An 11,990-nucleotide genomic window follows, 5' to 3' on the forward strand; every position below is an offset into this window, starting at 1 on the left:
TCTGTCTCTCGATTTCTCGATCTCCCTTTCAATTATAAGATGGTTTCCACAAACCGAGTTCTTCAGATCCAGAGGATAGCAAGGAAGACTTTGTGGTAGCGTTCGTGTCTACATTGAAGATGTGTCTTGAAAGGTATGTATCACTAACTTCCAATTATTCATGCTTATATGTCTTTTCTTTGTTGTAATTCTTAGACAAGATCGAAGCACACGCGTTTACAAGCTTTCGCTATGGGATCCGATCCCTTCACTTTGTACGTAAGATGGTTCTTCCAATGAAAAAGGGTGTGGAGCAGGAATTCTCGTTCATTCACCAGAAGGAACGCGTTTCGAGTATGTCCTACGATTTAATTTTAGGACATCCAATAATGAAGCCGAGTACAAGGCCTTATTAGCTGGACTTTGGATGTTGTAAAGTATGGGAGCCGAATGTCTGTTGATCCTTAGTGATTCTCAACTTATAGTCAACCAGATATTGGAAGAATTCCAGGCGAAAAATGAGAAAATGGCCAGGTATTTACGAAAGGCGAAAGAAAATCTAGCAAAATTTAAGGACTTTATAACTCGTCAAGTCCCCCGATTAGAGAACTCGAATGCAGACGCTTTAGCAAGATTGGCTTCCGCGTATGAAACCGATCTCGCCGACACTGTACCCGTTGAAGTGCTGTATTCACCATCAATTAATGAAGAAGAACAGTGTGATGTTGTGGCACGACCCCATTCTGGGTGGATTCGATAGTTGAGTTCCTCTAAGGAATTCAATCGGAGGATAAAAACGAGGTCAAGAAGCTACGCACGCAAACTGCTCATTATCTCCTCCAAGGTGGGGTATTGTACAAGTGAGGGTATTCGTTGCCATTATTGAAGTGCCTCACGCCGGATGAAGCATAGTATGTAATTCGAGAAATGCACGAAGGAATCTAGGGTGATCATACTGGGCTCGAACCCTTATGTTGAAAATTATACGACAAGGATATTATTGGCCGATTATCAATAAAGATACGAAGACATTCATACGAAAATGCGACAAGTGTCAGAGATATGCTGATATAATTAGACAGCCGCCAGAGAATTTGACGCCGATCTCTAGTCCATGGCCGTTTGCCCAATGGGGAATCGATCTCATTGGCCCACTTCCAACTGGGAAAGGACAGACAAGATTCACCATTGTAGCCGTTGATTACTTCACTAAATGGGCTGAAGAAGAACCTTTAGCCACCATTATAGAGGTGAAAATGAGAAGTTTTGTTTGGTGGAATATCATTTGCCGATTTGGGATTCCTAACACAATAATCACAGACAACGGGAAGGAATTTGATGATGAGAAATTCAACAGTTTCGGTGTTAATCTCGGAATCAAGCATATTACTTCGTCACTTGCCCGTCCACAAGCAAATGGACAAGTTGAGGCAGTTAATAAAATTCTAAAGCGGGGATTGAAGGTGAGATTGGAAGAGTTGAAGGGCGATTGGACCGAAGAACTCCTAGGTGTCTTATGATCTTATCGAACTACTCCAAGGGGTTCTACGAACCAAACACCATATGCACTGGCTTTTGGTTCAGAAGTAGTAATTCCAGTAGAGATCGGTTTGCCGTCCGAACGAACCGAGCAGCAACTCGATGAAGCGCGGAATTCAGAAGCATTATGCTTGAATTTAGATCTCATTAAATAGCGAAGAAACGTCTAACAATTACAAAATGTTGAATATGAAAATTGGATGACAAGATATTACAATGCAAGAGTGAAGAAGCGATGCTTCAAGCCGGGAGATCTAGTACTAAAGAAAGTCCTTCAAAAGACTGGGGCTTTGGAACCGAACTGGGCTAGACTGTATAGAATCAAAGATGTTCGGATAGAGATGTACCAGTTAATGATTTGAATGGGAAACAACTTGCCCATCCTTGGAACGCCGAACATCACAAGATTTATCATCAGTAAAGTCTGTAATTCGACATAGTGTTCTCCAAACCTCACTCGAATTAGGGGCTGGCTTGCACATTGAATTATGTAAATAGGTTATGCTTGTTTGATTATACAATCAGTATCAATGTTACATTCGTGAGGCTTTTTCCATGTGATTGTGTCCAACTGAATCGTTAAAACGCGATTAAAACAAAATCATGCTTGTATAAATGTATGATGCGAAATGAACGCGACGTAGAAAAGGGAGTCACTTTAAATTTCCTATTCGACAAAAAGTCTTAAATTATGGGATGGGTACTGAAATTAATTTCAACAGTGGATGAACAAAACATAAAAGGCAGGAAGGAAATTAATACTGAGAGCAAGGATTAACTAGTGCAGCGTAGAAAATAGAGCAATTTACTTCGTTGATTCGAGGTAAATGGAGAAATCCTTTGCCCTAGCTATTCAACGAAACACTTGAAGTTATGGAAATTGAGTAAAATTCGTGTTGGAATGTTATAAATACCTAACGGAAAATAGCGTTAGTTCGGAAGAGTAGGGGAAAGATGAGTTCGGTTCCGTACTCATGTAAGACCAATTGATTGCTACTCAAAGAATTTCAAATTAAGACCCTTGAATCTTCTTGAAGTAGGGGGCTATTATTTAACCTTCAAGTTTTAGGACATGCCATCACTCAATTTAATCAGAAGGAAAAGAGATACAGTGAATGCTACTTAAAAAGGGGGATCAGTTCGAATGAAAGCCGACCTGGGCATCCGTTGAACGGTTTTCTAATCTTACTCACGCGGTGCGTTAACCGCTTCCCCCCACTAAACGTGTGCTTCCCTATTTCTACAGAATTGGAACCGTCTAATTCAAATGAGGGTCTCTATCTCTCCAATGGTTACTTTTCTCATTTCCTATAAATACCAATTCAAGATGAGGTATCTAGTACACAAAAAATGATCAACTCAAATTAAAGTAATTAATTAGCATCAAGACTAAAAAGATCGTCAGAGTGCTAACTTGTATTTGCAGGTTTATCTATCTTGGACTGTTCTCGAAGATCTATTGTGACTATCGATATTTTTCGGTACGAACACCCACAATTCTCTCAATTCCACAATATTCTCTCAATTTCACATAATTTCTCAATCTCCACCAATTTCTCCAAATCTCCATAATTCTCTTTATTCTTTTTCTTATCTCTACTTTTATTCTCCATCATCCATCATTTTTTGCCATAAATCCAACAGCTAAATTTCATCTTCGACACTCTATTTAAAGCCACCAAATTTCACCATTCTTCACACCAATTATCTAAGCAAACATCTTTCTCCCTTCAAGTTATTGTGCTCTCAAAATTTCATTCTCTCCGCACAAAAAGTTGTCCATATTTTTTTGTGAGAGATACATTAGAGTGTAACATTTTTAGCTTTTGCTTTAGTGCGAAATTTGTAAATCTACCTTAGTGAGATACTTTATTTGTATTGCTTATTTCATATTTTGGGTTTTGTATTAAGGTGTGGGTACAACTTGGATTGTGAGAAAACACAATTGGTTGGATCGTGAACCAGTAAAAAGGATCGTAGGTTTCTCCTAGGACAAAAAGAAGGTTGATCGGTTTCGTTCTCACCCGCAAGAGAGTCATTACAATAAAATACCCAAGAAGGAGTCTTGGGGAGTGGAGTAGGGATTTTTGAACCACTATAAAAATTGATGGTGCCATCTCTCTCTCTACTCTTTAATTTATGTATTTAAATTTCATTTGATTTTTTGTTATTCTTAATTTTATTTCTAAAATAGAAAAGTTCATAAAACAACCCTATTCACCCCCTTTAGTATTGTCATATCGATCCTACAATTGTTATTAAAGTTGTACCAATGTACCAAATATTTGTTTTTCATTATTCAAAATTCCATTTGTTTTAAAAACTATTTTCTATTTTTAAAATCTGGAATTTTCTTTATTTTAGAACAAAAGTTTGTAAAATTGAGTTTTTGCATCGGTTTTACTAGAAAATAATTTTTCCTTAGAAGTTGTCTTTTGAAAGCTACTTTTTCTTCACTTTTTTAATTCTGGAAATTATTTATTATTTAAGAAAAAGTTTGCAAATTTGTTTTTCTTGAATTTGAAAATTAGCTTGTCATTAAAATTCAAGTTTCGAAAATTTGTTTTGTTTGAAGAAAATTTTCTAAAATCAATTTACTTGAATATTAGCTTATTTGAAAAATTATTTCTCTTTAAATCTCCATTTATAAACATTACCTTTATTAAAAACTTAACTGTTTGAGCTTATGACAAACATTAGAGTTAATGATTCAATTGAATACCGTTCTTGTAATTCTAATTATTTTCTTGATGTGAAGAAAATTTCTAAAACTAGAAATCAAGAAAGTTCATGTAGATTGATGAAAGAAAATATTGTTGAACCTCATTGGTCTTTGATGTCTCATATGGATGACGAAAGTGACGACAAAGAAGTAAGTTACGAAAATCTCTCTGATGATGAACTTATGGATGCCTATAATGAGACTAAAGATGAATTTGAAAAATTAGGTTGTAAATACATGTCTTTTAGAAAGAAAAATACTAGACTATCTTGTGAGATCAATAACTTATTAAATGAGCTAGAAAGTATGAAGGAAGAAAATGAGAAAATTAACTCATCATCCTTAGAATTGAAAAATGACTTGAATGTTTTAATTGTTGAAAATAAATCCTTAGTTGAGGAAACTGTATGCTTGAAAAGTAATATTAATAATATTGTGAAGCATGATGTTATTGAAAATTCACGTGATGAAGAAAAGTGTGCTTTGTTAGATAAGATTAAATTTCTTGAGCATGACGTCTTTGAGTTAAATGAACTTACTAAAGTTCTTAAAGAAAAAGAGTCGAATCTTTTAAATGAGCTTAATTTTGCTAAAGAGTCTATTAAGAAATTGACAATAGGATCACAAAAATTAGATAAAATTATTAACATGGGCAAACGGTTAAATGACAAAAGAGGACTTGGTTATGTCGATGAGAGTGTTACTCCATCTAGTTCTAAAACTACTTTTGTTAAAGCTTCTTCTACTATGCATAATGATGTTTTGCCTAGTGTTGTACCGGCATGTGATATGCATAAGCATGATATACCAAAATTTATGTCTAATTACTTTCATGCTAAGTCAAAATTTATGCATAATGCTAGATTTGTGCCAATATGTCATTATTGTGGTGTTAATGATCATATTAGACCAAATTGCTTTAAATTGAGAAATGATCAAAATAAATTTCCTAAGAGAAATGTTTCGTATAAAACAAAATTTCAAAATACTCTTAAAAGAAACATTTATGTGAAAGATAATATGCACAAATATTTTGTGAAGAAAAATTCATGCATAATATTTCTTGCTTCTCTTGTGGAAAATTCGGCCATAAAGCATATTCATGTTACTTGTCTAAATTGAATTATATGAATGTTATGAATGTTGGAACTAAAAAGAAATGGGTTCCAAAGATTGAGACTAACATACATGGACCTAAATAAATATGGGTACCAAAAACTATTTGCTAAGGTGCACTTGAATTCTAAGATTGCTTGAACCACAAAATGTAAATTGTATCAAAAAGCAACTATTGATTCACTTGGGCTTCGAAAGGAAAATATCCTTCTTTAATTTGGTAACTTTTGATTTCAATATTGAACTTATTTGAGATGTTTGTGATCTTAAATTTGAATTTGAAATTGAGATTTTTGGATTGTTTGAATGAAACACTTATATCTTTATATTACGATATAGTGTGGATTGAAAATTTATTAATTGTGATTCTTCACTAATGGTGTCATGAATAGTTGATTATATTTTTTAGACATGCATATCAAGTTTGAATTTTATTGAATTGTTTGTTTGATGAACTTTATTTTATCATCATTACTACTATTGAGTGTGGGATAATTGAAATGTTAATTTTTTCTTTTGGCTTTCCTAATAAGAGGGAGTGTGATTATTTTTTTGTGATTCAATTGTTATGGAATTGATGGTTGATTAGTTTTTTTTTTTATCTTTGTGGATTACTTTTTTTGTTTGAAATTAATTTGAATCATGCCTTGAATTGTGAAGGAATTTTTTCTTAAGAAAATTAGTTTGAAATTTCTCTCTCAGAAATTTGTCAATTGTTTCCTAAAAATGAATTTCATTAAATTTGTGTGAACTTACTTTAGTTAATATCAAATTTTTTGAGCTTGACTCCTATGTTCCGTATTAAGTATTTTTAGTTTGAAAATTATTTATTTGTTTCTTTTTTAAAAGATCGAAAATTATTTATTTGGTTATAATCTCATTGAAATAAATGATTTTGAGTTTTCATAAATGAAAGCTTGAAAGTTTATACTTGATTGTAGCTTGTATGTTTTGATGATTCCTTTTAAAGCTGTTACGAATATTTATATTATTAATTAATTCCTTTTGATAGGAGGAGTTGTTTGAACATTTTTTTATTTATTTTTGAATCCTTATTGGTTGTGTCATGAAATTTTTTTTGTCTTTAAATGCAATATATTTTGTTTGTAATTATTATTGATATACTTTATTTATTCATCTCTTATTAATTTTGTTTTATGAGAAAAAAATATATGTGATTATTTTCAATGTATCTCATATTGCGTCTCGTATTGGTTATTTTTAACTTTTGACATTATATATACTTTCCATAAGTTGTCGTCTCTTTACATTCAATAAGCTCGATATATATCGTGCTTAAACTCCTTCAGTTTGATTCCCTTGTTATTGATATTTCCTTGCTTGGAATTTCGTATCGTGATAATACTTTTAAAATTATTTTTTATCAATTGACATATGACTATATGTTGTGAAATTCTTTGTTGTTAAAGTGTTTAGAAGTTCTATAAATCATATATTTTTCATTGGTATATCTTAATGTTTCAAAGTTTGAATTTTTATTTGGGATTGCTTGTGAGAAAATTGAAACTTGTAAATTCCATTATTGATATTTTTTAAATTTATTTACTCTATTGAAATATCTTTTCTGATGTCCTATTTATTATGATTAATTGAGTTATTATGGAAGTTTTAAATTGTCTAAGTTTTGAGTTATGCAGCTTATTGAAATCCTTTGATAAAATCTCATTTGGAGTATGATTGGTTTTAGGGGGAGCAATGCCTCTTACCATTAGGAAGTATTGTCTACATAATTATGAGAGTTATTTATGATAATGATTATGAATTATTTGTTAATGATATTACTTTCTAATAAAAGTTATTGGTCTAAATGATGTTGATTGTTTTTATCTCTTATATGTGACTTGAATATGCCTCATGCATCTAGGAGAAGTTTTTATAATTTTTTTTAATCTCTATATGACTCAAATATTTAGGGGGAGCTATTATTATATAACTTTTATATTGCATCATTTTTGTAAGAATGATGATATTGAAATTACTGAAGTTATATTTTTTTTGATGTATTTAATATATTTATTGGTTATATGTGTTTTAAATAAGCTCTTGAAAGTATTTATATCTATTGATCTTATGTTTGCTCAAAACTGATTGACTTTATTTATTCGAAGAGCTTAAATTGACTTACGATGTTCTATTGGTTGATTACTATTTTGAGGGGGAGCTTACGCATGCTTAGAATTGTTATCTTTTGATGATAACAAAAGGGGGAGAATTGTTAAGAAAAATTCAAAGTACTGGTGATATTGGTTGAAGTATCCATTTGTGATTGAATTCTTTTAATATTATCATGACACTTTTTATTTTTCTTAAGTGGTTTGTCATCATAAAAAAAGGGGGAGATTGTTAGCTTTACGAGCTTCAATCTCACCAAATGTTGTGATGATAACAAACTTTATTTACTGAAGATTTTAGTGTTTCAGAGTATCCATAGTGTAGAGCTCGAAAAGACAAATTCAAAGCATTTCGAATCACTCAAATCAGAGTTCAAACGAATAATTTATAGCCAAAAGAAGTTGGGGAAGAAAAAGCACATGTGGCAGGTGACGTGACATCTAATAGTCAAATTATGCCGCCGTGGCAATGATGTGGCAGTAATGTGGTATCAACAATTTTGGTGACGTGGTGGATGACGTGGACAGATCATATGACGACACTTGGCGCTTTCAATCTCAACAAATCAAATTCCCACAATTTTCTCAATTCTACAATCTTCTCTCAATTTCACATAATTTCTCAATCTCAATAAATTTCTCCAAATCTCCATAATTATCTTTATTCTTTTCCTTATCTCTCTACTTTTAATCTTCATCATCCATTCTTTGTTGCCCTAAATCCAATGGTGAAATTCATCTTTGAAACTCTATTTAAATCCACCAAATTTCACCATTCTTCACACAGATTATCAAAGCAAACATCTTTCTCCCTTCAAGTTATTGTGCTCTCACATTTTCAATCTCTCCACACAAAAAGTTGTCCATATTTTTTTGTGAGAGATACATTAGAGTGTAGCTATTTAGCCATTGCTTTAGTGCAAAATTTGTAAATCTACCTTAGTGAGGTACTTTATTTGTATTGCTTATTTCATATATTGGGTTTTGTATTAAGGTGTGGGTGCACCTTGGGTTGTGAGAAAATACAATTGGTTGGATCCTGAACCAGTATAAAGGATCGTGAGTTTCTATTTAGCCTAGGATAAAAAAAGGGTTGATCGGTTTGGTTCTCACCCGCAAGAGAGTCGTTGCAGTGAAATACCCAAGAAGGAGTCTTGGGGAGTGAAGTAGGGATTTCCGAACCACTATAAAAATTCCTTGTGCCATCTCTCTCTACTCTTTAATTTATGTATTTAAATTTCATTTGATTTTTTGTTATTCTTAATTTTATTTCTAAAATAGAAAAGTGCATAAGCAATCCTATTCACCCCATCTAGTATTGTCATATCAATCCTACATGAATTGCATATCTGGAGAACAAACTCCTAACACGCTAACACGTTGGTAGTAATTGCATTTTTCCTTGTTCGGTACGTAGGTCTGTTAGGGTTGACTTTTTTCTGCAGAAACATGTGTCGGTAGGCCTGTTTGACCATGATTTTGACTCATTTCCCATCATTATTTGCCAAAAAGGACAACATATTCTTAAAGTAGAACATGCATAGATTATTTCTGCATAAAAGTATGGTACTTTAGGAAAAATATGAGAAAAATGCAGTCAAAATTGGAAGAAAATAACAGTTTTCTGTTTTTGCAGAATTGCGCCCGGTGCATTTTTGGAGAATAAAATGACAAAACGCACGTTTTGATTAATGAGGGGCAGAGAGGACATTTCCCATATGTTCAAACGCATCCCAAACCGTGAGTCTAAGTCGAAGTGAGGTGGTTAGGTGAATCTCAACTCATTTCCACCTAAAATGGTGGGGAGTTTCAACCAACCTATGGTGCTATAAAAGAAAGCCATCCCTCCAGCAGAAATACATCCTTCCAAGCTTCATTTCATCTTCTTTTAGTTGCTCTCTAGTTGTAGAACACGTTTTTAGAGTTTATGTTTATGTTCTAGTTGTTCATTTCTTTGTTTTTCACGCTTTCACGTTTTGTATTGCTTTTAATTCAAGTTCTTACTTTAAGTCTTTGTTCATTCTGTTCTTTTAAAGTTCTTTAGCGAGTGTCAACTCCTCTCACGCTCGAGAGAGAAGTGGGTCAAGCTAGAACTTATTGTACGACTTATTTATTCATTTAAATTCAATGAAAAATACTTTCTTTATGTTTTTGTGCATTTAATTATCTTTGATGATGTTCTAAATTAGTTGTCAACCTCTTCGTGGAATGCCTTAATCAAAATGATTTGATTTTCAACACGCTCGGGATTTTGGCCAGATTGCACTTGACACTCTTTTGGGTTGGTTTCTAAAAACTTCTCTTTACATCTTTTTTCCATTCGACCGGTGGGAACTTGATTTATACACCAAAGCTAAACCTTGGAAAATGAGAGTCAGGTAAAATAATAGGAAATCAATATGGGATGTGGCTTAGGCATAAGCGCATAAAACATGGTCCTAGACATAGGCCCTTTGACCCATAATGCAAGTGAGTTGGTAGATATTCTCTAAGATTGTAATCACACATAGACATATGATTGTAGGTTACCCTAGCCTCTGCAGCAACCAAAAGCGGTAGTGAAAGAGTATAACTCGAATCCCAAGAAAAGTCAGAAATTGCACCTGGCGCAATTTCCCCAACATGGTGTCCTTTCCATGTTTTGCATCAAGACTAACGTAGGAAGCAAAGATGTTGAGTTTTATTAAATTGTTTGCTAGTTAAAACCCAAACAACAACATTTCACAACTATTTTCTTCATAAACCACAATTGCATATTCGAACCATTTCACGACATTATTTGATTTTGAAAAGCAGCAAGTCCCTGAGGATTTGACTTTAGATTACTAGCAAGTATTACTTGTGACCGTGTGCACTTACACAAGTCTCTAATCTTTTTGAAGGTAGAGAAAGTCCCAACAAGTTTTTGGCGCCGTTGTCGGGGACTTATTTTTCAAAACCATACTCGTTTTAAGTGAATTGTTTCATGTGTGATTGTTGTATACCTTTGTCATTGGACTTAATTGTTATATCTAACATTTAAGGGAGTTGTGTATGAGCACAAAGTCTGGTTGGTTGACCTTTGATCCAAAGATTGAAAGAACCCTTAAGAGGATAAGGCGTGAGCAGAGGTTGAGAAAAGAGTAAGAAACTCAAAAAGAGAATGAAGTTCAAGAAGTAGAAGATGAAGAAGAGACCATCGAGATGAATAGAAATCCACAAGATCCTCCACCGCCACAAAATCCACATGTGAATGGAGATATGGTAGGTGAAGGAGTAGCAAGCTGAGCAGGAGAAGTGCCTAATCCGATCCTTCTAGCAGATAACCGAGATGTAGCCATGCGGAACTATGTCACTCATAGTTCCACAACTTAAATTCAGGGATAAATAATCCTTTACCCCAAGCCGCACAGTTTGAGCTTAAGCTAGTCATGTTCCAGATGTTGCAGACGATGGGCCAATTTGGAGGACTGACCAACGAAGATCCTTACTCCCATCTCAAATCCTTTATTGAAATAGCTAATGCATTTCAACTTCCTGGTGTCTCTGAAGATGCACTAAGACTAAAAATGTTTCCTTTTTCTCTCAGGGACGATGCAATGACTTGGCTAAACGTGCTAGAACCAAACTCTATCAACACGTGGACAGAACTAACGGAGAAATTTTTGGCAAAGTATCACACTTTGACGAGGAACACAGACCTTCAAGAAGACATTGTGTCTTTCCAATAGAAAGAGAATGAAGCAGTTCAAGAAGCTTGGGAGCGTTTTAAAGAGTTACTTAGAAGATGCCCGAGCCATGGATTGCCAGCATGTGTGCAGATTGAACAGTTCTATTGAGGATTCGATCGTTCATCGAGAATGATGTTGAACACTGCAACCAATGGCTCATTGTTAGAAAAGTCGATAAATGAGATCGTTGATATCTTAAACAAGATGACAGACATTAATGACCAAGGCGAAATAGGAAGGTCATTGCCAAAGAAGCAAGTATCAGCCGGAGTCTTTGAGTTGGACACAGTAGCTTCAACGCAAGCCCAAACGGCGGCTATGAACCAGATGTTAAAGCAGCCGACAATGGAGAAGGAAACCAAAACCGCCACTTCGGTGATGCTTGAACCGTCTCTTGTTTTACAAATTTCAGATATATCTTGTGTCTATTGTGGTGATAACCACTTGTATGAAAACCGTCCAGCTAATCCAGCGTCTATTTTCTATGTAGGTCAAGGTGCCCAGCGGTAAGCAAAGGTAAGCAAGTGGTGCTGTGCACTACTCCATAGGTAGGTAACTTTAAGATCCCTCCACCCTTCCCCTGAAGATTAATTAAGAAGAATCAGGATAGTCATTTTAAGAAGTTATTTGAAATTATAAAACAATTGGATATTAATATACATCTCATAGATGCTTTTGCAGGTTTTATCTAAGTACAAGAGGACAATTGGATGGACCATAGCGGACATAAGAGGAATTAGCCCTACTTTTTGCATGCACAAAATCATCCAAGAAGAAGGAGCCACCAATTAC

The 11,990-nt window shown here is 34.0% G+C and overlaps 1 non-coding gene across 1 annotated transcript; it reads right to left on the reverse strand.

Moving 5' to 3' along the window:
• Positions 1-11,165: 11,165 nt before the first annotated feature.
• LOC148211843 (small nucleolar RNA R71) lies at positions 11,166-11,272 on the reverse strand. Its single transcript, XR_015790596.1, has one exon. It is a non-coding gene; the product is annotated as a small nucleolar RNA R71 (small nucleolar RNA).
• Positions 11,273-11,990: the final 718 nt, after the last annotated feature.

The sequence above is a fragment of the Momordica charantia genome (assembly GCF_013281855.1).
Source record: "Momordica charantia cultivar OHB3-1 chromosome 4 unlocalized genomic scaffold, Mcharantia_2.0 BLBB01000004.1, whole genome shotgun sequence".
In the NCBI taxonomy this organism is placed as follows: domain Eukaryota; kingdom Viridiplantae; phylum Streptophyta; class Magnoliopsida; order Cucurbitales; family Cucurbitaceae; genus Momordica; species Momordica charantia.